This window comes from Mirounga leonina, unplaced genomic scaffold, assembly GCF_011800145.1.
Source record: "Mirounga leonina isolate KUSES-001 unplaced genomic scaffold, KU_Mleo_1.0 Mir_91, whole genome shotgun sequence".
Lineage (NCBI taxonomy): Eukaryota > Metazoa > Chordata > Mammalia > Carnivora > Phocidae > Mirounga > Mirounga leonina.
The window spans coordinates 9,405,497-9,426,606 of record NW_023270839.1 but is presented as its reverse complement, the minus strand read 5'-3'; the positions used below and the strand labels follow the sequence as shown (position 1 = coordinate 9,426,606).

At 39.3% G+C, this 21,110-nt stretch overlaps 1 non-coding gene across 1 annotated transcript; it reads right to left on the bottom strand.

Moving 5' to 3' along the window:
• Nucleotides 1–20,582: 20,582 nt before the first annotated feature.
• TRNAY-GUA lies at nucleotides 20,583–20,672 on the bottom strand. The gene is given in 2 exon segments: nucleotides 20,583–20,618; nucleotides 20,636–20,672. It is a non-coding gene; the product is annotated as a tRNA-Tyr (tRNA).
• Nucleotides 20,673–21,110: the final 438 nt, after the last annotated feature.

Below are 21,110 nucleotides of genomic sequence, written 5' to 3'. Positions count from 1 at the left end.
TATCAAATAATTATGTTGTACACCTGAACTAATATGTTATATGTCAAAAATAATAAGTTATAGCAAAATAATATATATGGGATTTGCTTCAAGACAAAGTGATTGGGGGTATAGGTAGAATTAGCTTGGCCATGAATTGGTAATTCATGCAACCGTGCACTGTGATTCATAATATTATTCTATTTTTAGTATGTTTGAAATATTTTATAATAAAAAAGCCTCAGAAATATGACAATCAAGTCTCTAAAGAAAATTCTAAGTTTTTAGAAATTAGCTAAAAATTAATGAATGTCAGAAATACTTTCCTAAAGATAGCAACCCTAATTTCACAGAATTAGCCAAGTAGCCACTAGGGAATGTCAGATATCATGTGGGCTACTCAGAGCCAGAAAATGTAAAACTATAATGAACTACCAACTCCAAGAGGAATTCAGCTCTCTCCTCTCTCAGCAACACCCTGTTTTCTGATCCGAAGTAATGGAGGCAATGTAGAAACACACACATACACACAGAATCATAGTTCAGAATGGGGAGATTGGATTGGAATAATACACTGAGCACAGAAATCTATCTTTTTTGCTATGACAAATTCCTTAAAATGAAATAAAAATTATATTTTCTCTTTCTCCTTTTCTTGCCTTTTCATTTTTAAAAGGATAACTGCATGACAACACAGAAAAACAAGGCAGGGTGCCATCACCAAATCTTTATATAAAAGGAACTTCCAGGAGGAAAAAAAAAAAAGTGAGATAATTGAATTTAAAAGAACAGAGAAATACAATGGAAATCTAAAAGACAAACAAGAGATATCTATCCCATAGTCCTTAACTGATACATTTTAACTGATATCCAAATATCACCTGGCTTTGAATATAGCCACAGTGGAAAAAGAAGGATAAAACAGGACAAGTGACCTCAGAGGAAACAGGTACTTAAAAGTAGAAAAGAAAACAATCTTTAATTTTTCAAATTTGTATTAATAATATAATTTAAATTTTCATAAATCAAGAAAAAGTTGTTATAAAAATTAGATTCTAAGAAGCAAAGATTTCTTTAATTAATAATGAAACTATCAAAATTCACATAATATAAACATATAGCAATTTTAAAAGGGATTTTGGCTGAAGACAATTTTCTACAACATAGAACTAAGATGAAATATGAGGGAAATGTTAGGTGACATAAAGGTAGACAAATATCTATGAAACAAATAGAGGGTGCAGGGGCCCCTGGGTGGCTCAGTCAGTTAAGCATCCGACTCTTGATTTCGGCTCAGGTCATGATCTCTGGGTTGTGAGCTTCACCCTGAGTGTCCGGCTCCTTGCTCAGTGCTCAGTGGGGAGTCTGCTTGAGATTCTCTCCCTCTCCCTCTTCCTCTCCCTCTACTCCTCCCTCCACTTGCGTGTACTTGCTCTTGCATTCTCTCTCTCTCTCTCTAAAGTAAATAAATAAATTTATAAAAATATTTAGAAAAAAAAGAATAGAGGGTGCAGAAGTAGACCCGAATATACATAGCTGCTTGATTTTCAATAAGAGAAAAAGATTCAGTGCAAAAAGTACTGTCTTTTCAACAGATGTTGCAGAAATATTTGGATATCCATATTCATAAAATGGACTTTGGTCTACACCTTAGACAATATACAAAAATTAAGTTAAATGGATCATAGACTTAAATGTAAAACTGAAAAATTTTAAACTTCTAAAAATAGAATAGAACATAATCTCTGTGACTTTGATTTAGTCAGATTTCTTAGAAACTAAATCAATGCTCAGCCCATAAAGAGAAAATGATAAACTGAACTTCATCAAAATTAGAAGTTTTCTTTCTCAAAAGAAGCTGCTAAGACAATGAATAAACAAGCCACAGGCTGAGGAAAATATATTGAAATCATATATCTAATAAAGGACTTGGATCTAGACTATATTTAAGAGCTCTTAAAACTCATTAATAAGAAAACCAACAACTAATTCTTTAAATGGAAAAAATATTTGAGCAGCTCTACAATAATAGTTGGAGATTTCAACACCCCACTCTCAAAAACAGATAGATTAAGTGGACTAAAGATAATGTCAGCACTGTAAACCACCTGGGCTTCATAGAACACTCCACCCAACAACAGGTTCACATGGAACATTCCCCAGAATAGACCATACGTTAGTCTACAAAGCTAGTCACCATGAAATAAAACCTTGAAATCATATAAAGTATCTTTTTTTTATCACAATGGAATGAAACTACAAATCAGTAACAGAAGGAAATATGAAACATTCACAAATGAGTGGAAATTAAACAACACACTCTTAAGCACCATTTGGGAAATTAGCTACCATAAGGGAAATTAGAAAACTGCCATTCCCCCTGCTTGTGCTCTCTGGCTCTCTCTCTCTCTCTCTGTCAAAAAAAAAAAAAAAAAACTCAACATAATCTACAGATTCAATGCAATCCTTATCAAAAATCTCAACCACATTTTTTTTTTCAGAAATGGACATGCTGATTTTAAATTCTTATGGGGTTACCAAAGACCCCAATTATCCAAACTAGTATTGAAAAATAAAAATAAAGTTGGAGGATTCACATTTCCTGATTTTAAAACCATCTACAAAGCTACAGTACTCAAAACAGTGTGGTATGGGCATAAGCATAGATATATAGGCCAATGAAATAGAAATGAGTTTAAAAATGAAGCCATACATCTATACTCAAGAGTGCCAAGACTACTCAATGAGGAAAGAAAAGTCTTCAACAAACAGTGCTGGAATAGATATCCAGTTGTTGCAAAAGAATGAAGAATGCAGGGGCACCTGGGTGGCTCAGTCGGTTAAGCATTTGCCTTCAGCTGAGGTTATGATCTCAGGGTCCTGGGATCAGCTCAGGTCATGATCTCAGGGTCCTGAGATCGAGCTCCCGCATTGGGCCCTCTGCTCAGCAGGGAGTCTGCTTCTCCCTCTCCCTCTCCCCTTCCTGTGCTTGTGCTCTCTTTCTCCCAAATAAATGAATACCATCTTTAAAAAAAAATGAAGAATGAAGTTGGACTTTTAGCTCACACCGTATGGAAAAATGAACTCAAAATGGATCAAAGACTCAAATGTAAGAGCTAAAACTTTAAAACCATTAAAAGAAAACATGAGGGTAAATCTTCATGACCTTGGTTTGGCAATAGATTCTTAGACAAATACAAAAAGCACCAGCATCAAAAATTTTTAAAATAGATCTATTGTACTTCATCAAATATAAAGACCTTTTTTTTTAAAGATTTTATTTTTAAGTAATCTCTATACCCAACATGGGGCTTGAAATCACAACCCTGATATCATGAGTCACACACTCCACCACCTGAACCAGCCAGGTGCGCCCAAATAAAAAGTTTTGAGTATCAAACAACACCATCAAGAAACTAATGCCCTTAAAATATGGTAAATTTTCATGGGTTATTTTGGCACTTTCTATGCCTCCACTTTTTCCTTCTCCTTTTTATTGATTGGAAATACAACATCCTCTGTTGATCCTCAAATGTTCTTACCTTTTCTCTCCTATTTTCTATTAGTAATCATTTGCTTTAGTTGCCCTTACATTAGGGCATATATTAAAAATCTATCATATTTTTTTTAATTCATAAGAGCTCTTTTTTGTTCTGAGTAGCTTGTTTGTTTGGTTATGCAATACCCCTTTTTGTCTTATGATTGCAAATATTGTCATTGAGAACATTAATGACATTTTTTGAAAAATGAAATTATCAGGGTGCCTGGCTGGCTTAGTTGGTAGAACATGTGACTGTTGATCTTGGGGTTGTAAGTTTGAGCCCCATGTTGGGTATAGAGATTACTTAAAAATAAAACCTTAAAAAATTTTTTTTGAGTAAAATTATCTTCTCCCTATAATAGTCACTGTTTCCTCCAAGTTACCTTCTCCTGCTTACTTGTTTCAGACAAATAAAATCACATTAGATGATTCTTTTCCCAGCAGTTGGCTGATCCTTGGTTAAATGTTTATATTTAAGAGAGGGAAACTAAGTAGCTGTTTGGAAGCTCTGGGTGCATGTGATGTGGGAAACAAAGGCAAAAGAAAAAAAAATTAACTTTCCTTACTGCCTACAGCCAAGTCCTTGAAACAGGTAGAGTGACCTTCCTCTGGGAGCTCAGCTGCCTCAGTGTTGACGCTTTGCTAAGGCAAAAGGCAATCTTAGCCTGACCCCCAGGATCTTGTAAGTCTTATTTAAGATATAAATATTCCTTTGGAAACTCCTTTATCTCTACCCCCCCAAGATACATGCTGGCAGTCATCCTCCAAGCATATGGTCCACTGATATACACCTGAAGGGTCTCATGACTGAGGGATTCTAGACAGTAACAAATGACCTTTTTCCTAACAATAGCTAGCTCCCTCAAGGTACTAGACACTTGTTTCCAAAATACCTGGGAGGCTTATGCTGTCCGTAACCCCCTCCCAACTTGAAAGTATATAATCAGTCACCCCTCATAACCCCAGGGCAGTTGTCTGCCCACAGGTCCTGTCCCCGTGCTTTGATAAAACCACCTTTTTGCACTGAAGACATCTCAAAAAATCTTTCTTGGCCATCAGCTCCGAACCAACCTTCAAACAACATCATATGGATGGTACTTGATGATTCTGAGCTTCACTCTACGGTGATATGGCTGGCTTGTATTTTAGGAGGCACCAATGCTAGAACCTTCATATCTTTCCTTTTGGACTTGTCAGATAATGCAAAGAAAATTCTTCAGTTTCCTATCTAGCTGCCAAATATGTGGCATTAAAGTAGGCATCACAGTAACCAGTATGCATAATTTATTTAATCTCCTAGTTTCAAAAGTAAAACACCCTGTGCTTTACCTGTTCCAGAGACAAATCATCCAGTCTCTTGCTGGGAGTGGGAGAGGGACAACAATCAGCCTGGGTAATAAAGAAGGTATAGAGAATCAAACTGCTTCTTAAATGTTTTCCAACCAATTCTTAATTTAGCCTTCCATTCTTTCTACTTCCAAAAATGTAGAGGGACTCTGAACCAAACTGAACTGATTCTTGGTTTTTCTCACTGCTTGACTAGAATTCATCTTTTTCAGCCAATTTTTCCATGTCATTTACTGCTAAATTATCTGCGTTTCATCTTCTGAAATTTTGTTGCTATTGTTTCCTTTTCCGTGCTATAGTTTTAGTGGGGCTTCAGGAGAGAGTGAATATAGATGTATGTATTCAATCTACCGGATTTATGCCCATTAAATAATTTTTTTTTTACCAATTTCTTTGTTGACCTTTCCTTTTTGTATCTCAGTCTCTCTTTCAAGGCTCATTTTCATTTTTAGGGTAAAATTTTTTGGATGTTCCTTTAATAAAGATCTGCTGATCATTAACCCTTTCAGTTTTTATTTATTAGAAAATGTCTATCTTACCCTTGTTCTTGATAGTTTTTCTGCATACATGATTTTATGCAGTTGTACCAGGTTCTCTTCCCAGATTCTCTCCTCTTCCTTCCACTTCCCAGCCAGTGGCATGCATATTAATTTTGCTGTACTGATTCATCTCTCCATCTCCTTCATCAGTTTTCACCTGGTTTCAGCTGTCTGTGCTTCCAGCCAGACCCTCAAGCCCACTCTTTCATGCTGTTGAGAACTAGCAAAAATTTGCCAAAAGGCTGATTGGATCAGGTCTGGTGCCAGTTCTTTTTTGGTAAATTTTTTAATTTTTATTTTTAAATTTAAATTCAGTTAATTAACATATAGTGTTTTATTAGTTTCAGAGGTAGACTTCAGTGATTCATCAGTCTCATAGAATACCCAGTGCTCATTATATTACATGCTTAATGTCCATCACCCTCAGGTTCCAGTTCTAATTTAAAAGTGCAACTGTGGGGTAGCTCCATTTGCAAAGGACAAGAATGTACATGTTCCTTCCATTGGGAATCAAACCAGTGACCTAAGGATTCCTACATAGATAAAACTATAGTCCTGCACTCTACCAGCAAAGGCACATCCTGAGAGTGTTTGGAAAATTCTTTGTTCACCACAGGCAGGAACCCTGTTTGGAAAGGATGCCTGGAAAGATCTACACACCCTCCTAGAGTGCCATAGTCACCTGTGCCCTTCGGGTCCCACCAGGCCACTTCTCTCAGTCCCTGGCTTAATGTTATGACCATCAGCCACCCAGAGAGGTGAGGAATGACTCTTTTAGAACAACTCTGAATTTGAAGAGCAACAGTAGTGAAAAATGTCCAGAAGAGGCCAAATTCTGTAAGCTCAAGGCTAATGTCACCATAGCCTAAGGTGGGGCCCCCTGGCAAGGTGTTTAATTGCAATCATCCCTTCTCAATAGTCTCCACCAAGTGCTGCTTCCTCTCTTTCGAGCTTATTGTTCCAACTTGGTGAAAATGACCGAGAAAAGAAGTCTCTGCTCTGAAGGAGCAGGAGAGCTGTTTGCCAAGGCCAGGCCCTTGTCAGAGCCCCACTGCAGTTCTGCCCTTACCCTGCAGGCTCCTCAGTCACTCAGTTTTCTACTGGAGGTGTCTGCTTCTTGCAGCAGGTCAAGGTTTAATAGCATGATTGAGACGGCAATTTGGACTTCTAAGGGGAGAGGGTAACAGTGGCAGGATTTTTCATTTGGTTCAGAAGACCTTTTGTAAAATCTCCTGGGGTTTAACCCTGGGTCTTAAGGCATTCCAAGCAAGAAACATACCCAGATCAATGACCACCTGACAGAGCTGCTGCATTAATTTAAGGGCTTTTAAGGGCTTCTACTGACCCTGCCAGTCACGTCAGGAACCCATGGACCAGCAGAAGTTTCCCTAGGACCTCCAGTGCTGCCTTCTCCTGGAGGACAATGGTGGGTTCTCTTAGCTCCTCCAAACCTACAAGTCAAAGCTCTCTGAGCTCTGAGGTTGCCTATAAGGGTGTTTCTCCAGTGTTGACTTCTCTTTCTGTATTCCTTCAGTCTTAAAACTATGCTGACCCAGGATTTGACTTGGTCCTTTCATATCCAGTGTCAGAATTATTGACCATAAACCCACAAGGACAGAAATAGGCCGGCTCCTCCTGGGCATCAGATCATCTGCCCATGTGCTCTGTACCCTACCCACCCTTTCTTCCACTTTTTGGTATTGCTCTCACTTTCACTATTATTTATTCTTGAATCTACTTTGCTGGTCATTGAGGCCTCAGCTCCTTCTGAAGACCATATCTGACCTGTGTTCTACATCAATCACACCTGACAGGAGCAAGAAGCCCCCATCTCTTACCAGAAGCCTTCACATCTAGAAGCTATGATGTTTGTGAATATTCCACTGAGAGAGATTCATCTCTTTCATGAATGTGTGGACTCTCTCTTTGATCCCCAGAGGCCGACATGGTCTCCGTAGTCAAGGTTCATCCTCCTTAGTCTCCCTCATAGGAACTATAATAGACAAGTGAAGACTCTTCTTTATGTTCCCCAAGCCAGTACACAGGAATCCAGGTGAGTGTATTCAGCAGGGATTCTAGGGGAAGGTTTGGTTGGCTCAAGGCAGTCTACCTCAGTGAGACTTACAAGGTTGTCACCTTATAGGTCTTGCATTCCTAGGGGGAAGAGTGATCACTGTGGCCTGCTGATTCCCAGTGTCATGTGGGAGTCTTGCCTGGCAGGCCAGGGTTTCTTTCAGACCCAGCTGTATCTCTGTGCTCTAAATCTGGAGTTGCAATTGTTTGCACATGGCGGGCAAGTATTCAGGTTGGGTTTACTCTATCCTAATTTGTTCTGAAGCTCAATTTAGAACCTCTCCCAAATGGTGCTTGTAAAGAGGCTGTATGCTCAGAAGTTAGTGATGGCAGTGTAAATCAGGGCTCACAAGTTCAAATCTCAAGGGGGCTTTGGGGGCTGAATTGTGCATTAACTACCGGATACTTTCAGCTTCTTCTTCTTCTTTTTTAAGATTTTATTTATTTGACAGAGAGAGAGAGAGCAAGCGAGAGCGAGAGCAAGAACACAAGCAGGGGGAGTGGGAGAGGGAGAAGCAGGCTTCCCGCTGAGCGGGGAGCTCGATGCGGGGCTCGATGCGGGGCTCCATCCCAGGACCCTGGGATCATGACTGGAGCCGAAGGCAGACGCTTAACGACTGAGCCACCCAGGTGCCCCGGATACTTTCAGCTTCTTAACTCTCTCCTGCTGCATTTGACAGAAAGGAGTAAACTCCTTCTTTACTGAAAAGGATTTTGCACTTTAGGATTTTGGCTAGAAAAAAAATCATTTCGGTGCTCTCTCCTTGCTGTACTGATGTAAGTTGATTTTGGTGGACCACATTCTGGGTCATGGGACACATGTTAACAATTTTAAAAGAATAGAAACTATATAATTCTCTCAGATCACAATGGAATTAAACCAGAAATCAGTAACAGAAAGTTGGAAAATAGCAAAATATTTGGAGATTAAGCAATACACTCCTAAGTAACTCACGGGTCAAGAAAGAAACATAAAAGGACATTTTAAAAATATTTTGAACTAAGTTAAAATAAAAACACAGCTTATCAAAATGTGTTAGATGCAACAAAAGCAGTGACTAGGGGAAAATTTATTACATTAAATACATACATTAGGAAAGAAGAAAGATCTAAAATCAATAATCTAGACTTTCACCTTAGGAAACTAGAAAAAGAAGAAGAAATTAGATCCAAATAAGCAGAAGAAGAGAAATAATAGTAGAGCAAATATCAGTGAAATTGGAAACAGGTAATTAATAGAGAAAATCAATGAAAGCAAAAGATGGTTCTTTGAAAACATTAGCAACATTTATAAACCTCTAAATAGGCTAACCAAGAAAAAAATAGAAAAGACACAAATTACTAATATCAGAAATGAAATAGAGGTATCACTACTGATTTCATGGACATTAAAAGGATAATATGAACAACTCTATGCCTATAAATTTGATAACTTAGGTGAAATGGGCCAAATCCTTAAAAGACACGTTTTACCAAAACTCACACAAGGAGAAGTATGTCATATGAATATGCCTTTATATATTAAAGAAACTGAATCAAGAATTTATAAACTTCTAAAAAAAAAAAAAAAACAAAACACCATGGTTTCACTGGTGCATTCTACCAGACATTTAAGAAAGAAAATAGAAACAGAAGGAATACGTCCTAGTTCATTCCATGAGGCCAAAATTACTCTAATATGAAAACCAGATAAAAACATTACAAGAAAGGAAAATTACAGATGAATATCTCTCAAGAACACAGATACAAAAATATTCAACACATATTAGCAAATCAAATCCAACAATGTATTATATACATCATGACCAAGTGGGATTTATTGTAGATATGAAGGTTCAGCATTCAAAAACTAGTTAATGTATCCATTACATCAGCAGGCTAAAGAGGAAAAATCATATAATCATATCAACTGATACAGAAAAAGGCATCTGACATATCCAACATTCATTCATGATAAAAACTTTTAGTAAACTAGGAATAGAGGGGGACTTTCTCGACTTGATAATGAACATCTACAAAACCTACAGCTAAGGGCACCTGGGTGGCTCAGTTGGTTAAGCAACTGCCTTCGGCTCAGGTCATGATCCTGGAGTCCAGGGATCGAGTCCCGCATTGGGCTCCCTGCTCAGCGAGAAGCCTGCTTCTCCCTCTGACCCTCTCCCCTCTCATGTACTCTCTCTCATTCTTGCTCTCTCAAATAAATAAATAAAATCTTTAAAAAACAAACAAACAAAAAACCTACAGCTAACATCATACCTAACTGTGAGGAACTAGATATTTTTCCCCTAACATCAGGAACAAAAAACAGTGATAACCTCTTTCATCACTCCTATTCAACATCATACTGGAAGTCCTAGCTAATGCAATCAGATGAGAAAATCAAGGTATACACATAGAGAAGGAAGAAATAAAACTGTCTTTGTTCACAGATGATATGATTATTTATACAGAAATTCCCAAATGGACAAATAAATAAATAAATAAATACACTCTCCTGTAACTAATAAGCAATTATAGCAAGGTTACAGGATACGAATTTAATATCTAAAAAATCAACTGCTTTCCTACATGGCAGTTAGTATATAGTAACAGGTGGAATTTGAAATTTAAAACACAGTATCATTTATATTAGCACAACAAAAGAGAGAAATCTTTAGGTATAATTCTAACAAAATATGTATAAGATCTATATGAGGTAAACTACAAAATGCTGATGAAAGAAATCAAAGAAGAACTAAATAAATGGAGAGTTATTCTATGTACATGGGTAGAAAGACTCAATATTGTTAAGATGTCAGTTCTTCCTAACTTGATCTATAGATTCAACACAATCCCAATAAAAATCCCAGCAATTTTTGTGATATCAACAAACTGTAAAATTTATATGGAAAGGTGGAAGACCCATAATACAGACCCACAATTCACATAATACTGAAGAACAAAGTTGGAAGACTGACACTATCCAATTTTAAGACTTAGCATACAGCTACAGTGATCAACTCACTAATGGTATTGACAACAGAATAGACAGATCAATGGGATAGAATAGGAAACTCAGAAATAGATCTACAGAAATATAGTGGACTTTGAAGAAGTGGCAAGGGCAATTCAATGGAAAAACGGGATAGTCTTTTCAACAAATGGTGCTGAAACAAGTAGACATCCACATGCCCCCCCAAATGAATCTAGACACAGACCTTACACCTTTCACAAAAATTAACTAAAAATAGATCATAGATCTAAATGTAAAACACAAAATAACATTTTTAGAAGATAACTTAGGAGAAAATCTAAATTACCTTGCATTTGGCACTGACTCTTGATATAACACTGAAAGCACAATCCATGAAAAAATACTGTTACAGTGGACTTCATTAAAATTGGAAGTTTCAGCTCTGTGAAAGACACTGTTAAAAAGATGAAAACACAAGCCACAGACTGGGAGAAAATATTTGCAAAACATGTATATATGGTAAATAACTTGCATCCAAAGTAAAGAACTTGTATCCAAACTAAAGAACTTGTATCCAAAATATAAAACGAACTCTTAAAACTCAACAATAAAATAGCAAGCAGCCTAGTTTAAAAAACGGATAAAAGATCTGAAGAAACATCTCAACAAAGAAGACATACAGATGGCAAATAAGCATGTGAAAAAGCATCATGTATAAGTAGGAATTGCAAATTAAAACAATGAGATACCACCACATACCTATTAGAATGGCTAAAATCCAAAACACTGACAACACCAAATGTTGACCAGAATGTACAGTAACAGGAACTCTCATTCATTGCTGGTAGGAAGGAAAAAAGGTACAGCCACTTTGGAAGACAGCTTGCCAGTTTCTTAGAAAGCTCAACATGGACTTACCATATGATCTATGATCTAGCAATCATGCTCCTATGTATTCACCCAAATGAGTTGAAAACTGATTACACAAAAATCTGCACATGAATATTTATAAAAGCTTTATTCATAACTGCCAAAACTTAGAATCAACCAAGATATCTTCCAGTAGGTGAAGGGATAAATAAACTGGTACATCCAGACAATGAAATATTATTCAGTGCTAAAAAGAAATGAGCTAGAGTGCCTGACTGGCTCAGTTGGTAAACTGTGTGACTCTTGATCTCGGAATTGTGAGTTCAAGCCCCACTTTGGGTGTAGAGATTAAAAATAAAATCTTGAAAAAAAGATAAATAAAAAGAAATGAGCTATTAAGCCATGAAAAGACACAGAGGGAAAGTTAAATGTCTATTGCTAAGTAAAGGAAGCTAGTCTGAAAAGGATACTGTGTGATTCCACTATATGATATTCTAGAAAAGGCAAAACTATTGGGACAATAAAAAGACCAGTGGTTGGGGTGCCTGGCTGGCTCAGTCAGTGAAGCATGCGACTCATGATCTCAGGGTTGTGAGTTTGAGCCCACGTTGTGTGTAGAGATTACTTAAAAATAAAATCTTAAAAAAAAAAAGGTCAGAGGTTTGGAAGGGAGGAATGAATAGTGGGGCACAGGACATTTGGGGGGCAGCAAAACTATTCTATGTTATTACAGTGATAGATACATGAAATTATGCACTTCTCAAATCTATAAAACTACACAACCAAAGAGTAAACTCTAAACTATAGACTTTAGTTATATAATAATGTATCAATATTGGTTCATCAATTATAACAAATGTATTACATGAATGCAACATTTTAATAATAGGGGAAACTGTGGGGAGTATAGTGACTCCTTGTAATTTCTGAGCAATTTTTCTGTAAACCTAAAAGTGCTCTAAAAAATAAAGTCTATTGAATTTTTAAGAGGTTAAGACTCCGATATCTAACAATGTAAATTAAAGGTGAAGAAAAAACTAAGTTTCCAGACTTTATTAGTATGTGTTAGATTTTAAAAGTGATACTTTTTAATTGTCTGTCTTTACAATATCAAACTTGAATTATGTATGGGATATCAATGACCTCACATAACTTAAAATACTCTGCAAACCATGCAGTTCCTTCTGACTTTTTTTTTTTTAGGATGTTATTTATTTATTTGACAGAGAGATTGACAGTGAGAGAGGGAACACAAGCAGGGGAGTGGGAGAGGGAGAAGCAGGCTTCCCACCCAGCAGGGAGCCGGATGTGGGGCTCGATCCCAGGACCCTGGGATCATGACCTGAGCCGAAGGCAGACGCTTAACGACTGAGCCACCCAGGCGCCCCCATTCTGACTTTTGAGTGACTAGAAACAGTGGCACTTATGTGGTATTGGCTTTTTGAGCTATTGAAAGCTATAAGGTAGTTCTTTAATTTGTGAAATCCGAGCACCTTTGGCCCCGGGGATAGTTGAAAAATATGATTCATGTAACTTCAAGTTTTTTAACAGAAGTACTTTGAGAGTTTGTTACAGATAATGAAATAGTTTGTGTTTCTCTTAGGTAGATGATAAAGAAAAGCACTTTTTTTTTTGTATGAACATTCATCTATCTTTAAAAATAATTTTAGTATCCTTTTCTTTAGATATTAAAAGTTATTTTCCTGAAGAAGCTAAATATTTCACATAAAAACTCAAAGAAAAATTTTAAGGCTTTTAAAATGCTTTATTTAAAAACTTCGGGATGTAGATATATTATTTGCTATGTTTTAGGAGAACTCATTTGTTATGGAACAACTGGATTGCCCGACGGAAGAACCAAGCGGCACCTGGAGATCTTGGAGGATAGGAGGTTTATTTATCAACGGCGGGCTCAGAGGAGAGTGGTCTCCAAAGGTCTGAGCCCTGAGCACAAACAAAGGGGGCAATTTATACACTTCTACTTCTGCATACTTGGCACTTTTGGCCCATGCGCGAAGCAGGGCAGGGAGAAGAACCCAGATTGGTCCACGGGGGAGCATAGCAGGGAGAAGAACCCGGAAGAGCCCCAGGGCAAGGACTGGGACACTCTCCCTGGCTCGGTCGACCATTTCGGACACAGATTTTCCTTATCACATTTTTTCTAGATGAAATAAAAGCTAATCAAAAAATTATTTCAGGAATGACATTGCTTTAAAAACTGATGAAAGACGCATTTGGGATGGTTATCAATTGGTTTTCTTATAAACTTGTAGGCATTCTTCATATATTTGGGATGTAAATCCTTTGTCGTATATACAAATACATTCTCTACTCTGTGGCAGGCCTCTTCACTCAATGGAATTTTTAATTTAATTTTATTTTTCAATGAAATGTTTAAATGAGAAGATCTTTCTTTTAATGCAGCCCAATTTATTAGTTTTATCTCTTTATATTTGTTTTTATATATCTTGTTTAAGAAATATTTGCCTATCTCAAGGTCATCAAGATATTCTCTTATGTTTTTTAAAATAAGCTTTACTGTTTTACATTTCACAGTTAGGTTTATCATTTATCATTTTACATGTAATATGTGCTTTGAATCAAGATTCGTTTCCCCCATTGTGTTAGGTGAATGATCCATCACCATTTATTGAAGACAGTTCTCTACCCTACTGCATTATAGTGTAAGCTTTGTCATAAATCAGTAGCCAACCATTCACCTATTTTTTTAAAAAAATTTTTTAGAGAGAGAGAGTGAGGCGAGTTGGGGAAGGGCAGAGGGAAAGGGAGAAAGAGAATCTCAAGCAGACTCCACACCCAGTGCGGAGCTCGACACAGCATTGGACATGGGGCTCGATCTCAGGACCCTGAGATCATGACCTGAGCCAAAATCACAAGTCAGACACTTAACCAACTGCACCACCCAGGTGCCCCAACCATTCATCTATTTCTAAATTGTACTGTTTCATTGGTATATTTGCCTATCCTTTATCACCACCGCACTGGCTAAATTGTGTTTTCATAGCAATACTGATTATTATCTGATACAGCAAATCTTCTCTATTTGTTCTTTTCCAAGAGTCTATTAACTAGTTTGGGCCCTAGCATACCCATACATACTTTAGAATTGTCAAGTTGCACTGCCAATTGTGGAATTTTTATTGAATTTTAAGATCATAGATTACTTTGAAAGATTTGACATTTTTATAGTATTGAGTTTTCCAGTCCGTAAACATGGACTGTCCTTCCATTTGTGTAGATTTTCTTTCATTCTCCAATAACAGATTTCTTTTTCTTTTCTTTTTTTTGGGGGGGGGCGCTTTATACAGTGAAGATTTATTTCTCACTCATATCACAGTCCTGTGGGCTGCAGCAGCGGCTTGGAGATCCAGGCTTCTCAATGTGAGGTCGGCACAGTGACCAAGGATGAGGAAGAGAGCACAGAGTTGGCACAGTGAACACTTACATCACTTGTGCTCACACATCTCTGGCCAAGACTTCTCACCTGATCAGCTTAACTGCAAGGTATGGGGTGGGGGGAAGGTGTATGTGAGCCCTCACACCTCACAACCTCACCAGGGAGACTAGAAGGAAGAAAGAGGGGAGAAGAGAAGGTGCTTGAGACTAACTATTGTCATCAAAAGCCATCCTACCCACCAAGAGGGAGAAACACCTAGGAGGGAATTCATTCATCAGTTGGTGCATCTTAAATCCTACAAATGGTGTCAACAGTATTGTTACTTTGTAGATTTCTTGAAATTTTGTTTTTACACAATCGTTTCTTCATTTTCATTTCTTCTACTGAAAACTTTCAGTATAATGTTGAATAGGAGATTAGTGGACATCCTAATTTTTTTTTTTTTTTTTGGACATCCTAATCTTGTTTCAGTCTCAAACAGAAATCTAACACCATTTCACCATTAAATATGTTGTTGGATACAAGATATAATGAAAATTTTTTTTTGGAGATACACTTCATCAAACTAAGTAAATTGTCTTCTATTCCTAGTTTACTTATCATTTTTATCATGACAGATATTGAATTTTATTAAATGAATTTTCTGCATCTATTAAAAATAGTCATTATTTTTCTCCTTTGGTCTGTTAGTGTGGTGAAGTACATTAATTCTTCTAATGTTCAATCATTCCTACTTTTATCTAATTGCTCCAGTTCTCTTTATATATATCTCTATTTAGTGTGCTAGCTTTTTGTTTAGAATTTTTATATCCATGTTTATGAATGAAATTGGCCTATAGTAATTCTCTTATGTTCTTGTCTGCTTTTGATATACAATTCACACTGGCTTCATAATATGAGTTATTTCCTTAAATGTGGGGATTTTCTAGTTATTTCCACTCTGAATTTTTACCTCTCCCATATTTTGGCTGAGTAACGATTCTCATCTTTGTTATTTCTCCAGTGCCATCAAGTAGATGTTTTCAACTTTCAGGTTTCCTCAGCAGTAGGGTTAATTTGAATATCTTTTTAATAGAATTTTTTTTATTTATTTATTTGAGACAGAGAGATACAGAGAGAGAGAGAGAGAGTAGGAGCAGTGGGGAGAGGCAGAGGGAGAGGGAGAAGCAGACTCCCCGCTGAGCAGGGAGCCTGATGCGGGGCTCGATCCCAGGACCTGGAGATCATGACCTGAGCCGAAGGCAGATGCTTAACAACTGAGCCACCCAGGCGCCCCTAATTTGAATATCTTACTGTGTAATTCCCAGACACTTCCTCATTTGCTTTTTACCACAGAAAACCCTGGGCTCTTTACATGGGATATGTGTCATCTCTGGTTGTTATCTTTGAAGAAATTTGGGCTTTTTTTGGTCTTCCAATAAAGCAGGTCTCTTTACTCCAAGATGTAATGATTCACTCAGACCCCTAATCTTTCTTGAGCTGATGTTAAAATGCCTTAGGCCAGTTAATAATTTCACATTAGCTGGGTGTCTGTCCTGTGCAAGGCACTGTGCAAGGTACTGATGATACTAGAAAGAATAGAGCATTGCCCCAGATTTCAAGGCGCTCACTCCTAAAGAGGATGTGGAAGTATACTATCAGTATAGTGTGATAGGTGGAAAGGCGAAAGTAATCTAAGAGTACCAAAGAGACAAAGAGGAGGAGAACCTGAGACTTGGGGAGCTAAGAAAAGATTCTGGTAAAAGATGATCCTGAAACAAGTAAGAGAGAATAGGAAAGAATTTGATGAAAGACAGGCAGAGGGATGAAAGCAGAGTGAGAACCTTGTCCTCACCTGGTGTTTACTTTTTTTTTTAAAGATTTTATTTATTTATTTGAGAGAGAGAGCACGAGCAGGGTGAGGGGCAGAGCGAGAAGCAGACTCCCTGCTGAGGAAGGAGCCTAACTCGGGGCTTGATCCCAGCACCCTGAGATCTTGATCAGAGCGCAAGGCAGACGCTTAATCCGACTGAGCCACCAGGCACCTCCACCTGGTGTTTATAAGCCAGGAAATATGGCACATTTTGACTGAGTCACAGAGTTTGGGTGCAGGTGGGAGTGGGGGGAATGGAATTAAGTTAGTTACTTCAGGGGCGCTTGGGTGGCTCTGTCAGTTAAGTGTCTGCCCTTGGTTCAGGTCATGATCCCAGGGTCCTGGAATTGAGCTCTGAGTTGGGCTCCCTGCTCAGGGGGAGCCTGCTTCTCCCTCTCCCTCCGCTGCTCCCCTTGCTTCTGTGCTCTCTTTCTCTCTCTCTCTCAAATAAGTAAATAAAACCTTTTTTAAAAAAGTTAGTTACTTCAGATGTAGCCCTTTTGGGGCCTCCAATATTTTCAGTAAAATATTAAGATGAGAGGAAGAAACACCCACCTGTAAAAAGAGCAATACTTCCCGTCTTCTGAGGCAGCATTGGCCTGCCGCTGAGGGTGGGTCATGCTACAGGACAGAGAGGCAGGAACTTGGTCGCCCTTTTTGTGACTCAGATTCTTGCCCCATTATCTGACATACTGAGGGGGACAGTGAGGCTGCAGGGATGAGAAAAGCCCTGGGAAACCAAGCTTAGGAAGAAACTGCTTGTTTTTTAGGCGTTCATTTCAGGTGTGGCGTCTCAGACCCTGTTCTTCTGCCTGGTCAAAAAAGAGATGCCTTCTGATCCTGAGTCACCATAATATTTTTCATGGCTACCAGCCTCCAGGACCGTACCTTCCCCTATCTTAGAAAGTTTTATTTATTGGAAAGTGCTCAGTGATTTTAGGTGGAGCAGGCTCTGATTTTATCTGATAGCTGACTTTTTTTTTTTTAAGTAGGCTCCTTGCCCAGGTTGGGGCTTGAACTCACAACCATGAGATCGAGTCTGACACTCTAGGACATTCTACCAATGCAGCCAGTCAGGCACCCCTCTGATATCTGATACTTAATTAAGGGAACTGTGCCACAAAATGCCCCAAGATATTTCAGTCTGTGTACAATATGGGACTTAGCAGGCAAAAGTGCACCTGAGAGGAAGATAGCCTTCATCCTCCATCATGGACAGATGCTGACGTTTTTCCACTCTCCCTTCCACCGTTACTGATTGAAAATATATCCCACTTGAGGCTGGGTCTTATGTTTCCTCATTTATGGATTTTACATGCCAATAGTCACTCTTTTACCAGTCTTGGACTACAGCTTTTTATTTATTTATTTATTTTTATTTTAATGTAGGCTCCATGCCCAACGCGGGGCTTGAACTCATAGATCAAGAGTCATACACTCTATCAGCTGAGCCAGCCAGGCACCTCAGGCTATATCCTTCTTGATTGCTGGTATTAGCCTAGTGCAGACAAAAGCTTTGGTTTCTAATTAATTCCATTATTGAAAGGTAAACATTTTTATTTGTATCCTGTTTAGAGCCATTTAGTTGACACTGGGATGGCTTGCGTTAGAGGATTATATTGATCCAGGCATCAGGAACCCAGCTAGAGGCAGTACTTGCTGAGAAAGGCTCCCCAGGTGGTAAACAGATGGTGAGGTTTGAGGAGAAAAGACAATTTCAAGAGATCTTTTTTTGGGGGAAAGGCGGGGAGTACCTGTGTGGTTCAATCAGTTAAGCATCCAACTCTTGATCTCAGGGTCCTAAGTTCAAGCCCTGCGTCCTACTTAACAAAAAAAAGGTTTTTTTTTTTTAAAGATATTAGTTTTAAGCAATCTCTATACCCAAACCAACATGAGGCTTGAATTCACAACCCTGAGATCAAGAGTGGCATTCTCAACTGACTGAGCCAGCCAGGAGCCCCTCTAGAGATCTTGAATGGAAATTTCTCAATTCCCTATTCTTGTCAAATCTAAAAAGAAGCAAACCCTTATTTTGACATAAGATTTTTCTCTCTTGCTGTCGGCAATATTTCTGCCTTTATCTGTCAGCTGACCCAAGCCAGGCAGTGACAAAAAAAAGTATGTGCAGAGAAAATGATAATGAATGGAGGTGAATGTTGAAGTACATGGGACATTATCCCTTTTTCTTCTGCTGACCATTCTGGTAGAATAATATTCAGATCAAGTGATAAAGCCATGGTATCTTCTTTATGAAGACTCAAAAGAGAAATCTTCCCCTTGCTTCTGGGGTGGGCAGCAATTAGAACTGTAGGGATATGATGAGACTGGATAAAATTTCATGCATAATTATTGATATCTTCATTTCTTGCTAGTCCTGGGGTTGTATGTATGCTCTAGTGATACCATATATGGTAACACACAAGATCAACCCTCTTCAAGTGTCTGTTTATTTTTCCTAAAACTGTTCTGCGTCCAGTGAACTCACCTGATCACAGATCTACTCTCATTTTCTAAAACTCAACTGAGTTCAGTGCACTGGCGATACCAGGAGACGTCCCACATTTTCTACTCTGACTTCCACCCCAGCCTGAATTAAAACTTCCCAAGGTTGACTTTAGTTTTAGATTTGCATGGAATGTTCTATTTACCTCTATTGCAGTTTTCAGGACATTATATTGTAATTATCTGCTTCCATCCATCTGCCCCCTACAGACACTAAACAGTTTTAGGGCAATGCCTATATTTTAATCTCTATTTCCCTGGCACAATTACAGTACCTGAGGCAGATTAGGTGTTTATAAAAAAGCCTGTGAATAAAACATACCCGAACACCAGTCCTAAGGAGTGACAGCTCTTTTGAACCAATATGACATAGGTTCTTGAGCTAAGAGGATGCAGGACTTACTATATACCCTTATTGAAGGATACCTGTCTCAGTTCATAATTCTCAGGGCACATTTCTTAGTAGACAAGGAAAAAAAAATCTAAATGTAATGGTGGAAGCATTAGCTCAGTGCATGAAGAGGTAGAATTCTAGAATGTTGAAGAGAGGCCAAAGATTCCATCCTTGATTGCAAGACCCTAATTTTTGCATATGGTGACACTCAAACCTCAGGTCTCTTTGTGGAGGAAGAGCTATACAATCCTCATGTAGATCACCTGTGTGTGCCAAATGGTGTGAACAGAGTAGGAAAGATTATTGCTCTTACAACAAGAGCCACAAGCCTCCAGAGGCAAAAAGTATGATACAAATAAAACATGTGTCTCCCAGGAGCAACAGTTGAGACACGAGACCAGCCACCTAAATAGGCCACTGACAGTTATAATCAGCCCTCTCAAACTGCATTCACAAAACTGCATTTGCATCCTATCAATGTCAGCTAAAGTGCAGTAGAGAATTGGCAATTACTTGAAAGTTCTCCAATGGCAATTCTGTACAAATACTAGGTTAAGCAGGAAAATGAGCAATTTTTGTCTCTCTAGGTCAAATATGTATACAGCATCAGAGTCAGGAAACAAAACACACAGAGACAAAGAGAACAGAGTACAACTGGAGGACGGATACAGAGTGAAAGAGTAAAGTCTTCAAGAAGGATGCCATGGTTGCCGGTGACCCCTGTGATGGCCTATATGCTTGTCTGCCTCCAGGGCTTGCCCTGGGCAGAGCCTGTTTGGCCACCTCTTTGGCAGGTATCTGTCCATTTGGGCAAACTGGTGCTGGTGGCAGAGTCCAGAGCACAAGTGGTGGGTGCATAAAACTGTAAAGTGCCCGGGATGATGCTGGAAGTGGTCTGGACGGCTCCAAAAAGCAGCAGCAAGGTGGACTGTATTGTGCAACAGGCCATGGGTCTGGTGACTGCGGGACGATGGTGCAGGTGCGTTCCCTGGGGAGCGCATACGCGTAGCTGTAGGAGTTCCGGAAGGTGTTTTCCTGGCTTCGGCCTGTGTTGCTGGCCTTTGGCACTAGCCGGCCGAGGTCTTCATGATGGCCAGCAAAAGCATCAGGCACCTCCTTCGAGCCGGAGTCGAACCAGCGACCTAAGGATGTCCACATGTGTCTAGTCTACAGTCCTCCGCTCTACCAGCTGAGCTATCGAAGGGCGCACGACGCAGGGGCTGAGTCATTGCTCTTTCTGGAAATGACGGGGCCAAGACACCCGCCCGTCCCAGGTGCACGTTGCCTCGGATTGGTCGGGAGCTCCCTTTGAAGAGAGCCAAACACACGCTGCGACCGGACGGTAGCCAGGCACCCCGGGGCGGCGATTTTCAAGACCGCTGGGCCGGGCTCTCACCTGTTGCCTCATTTCTCCTCCCCGAGGTCTTTTCTTCAGTGGGGAGGGGAGTACGGCCGACCGTCGCGGGGCCAGAAATCCGATAAGAGAGGGCGGGGAAGGGGGCGTTGGCGAAAGGGATGCGTGAGTTCGGGTGGGGCAGGGCTTGCGGAGGAAAGGAAAGGGGAACCCACCCCAGTGGGCCCCGCGTAGGTGGCCGCGAACCGCTGGACCTCAGGCTCAGGTGGAGGCCCCTCGGGGAACGCC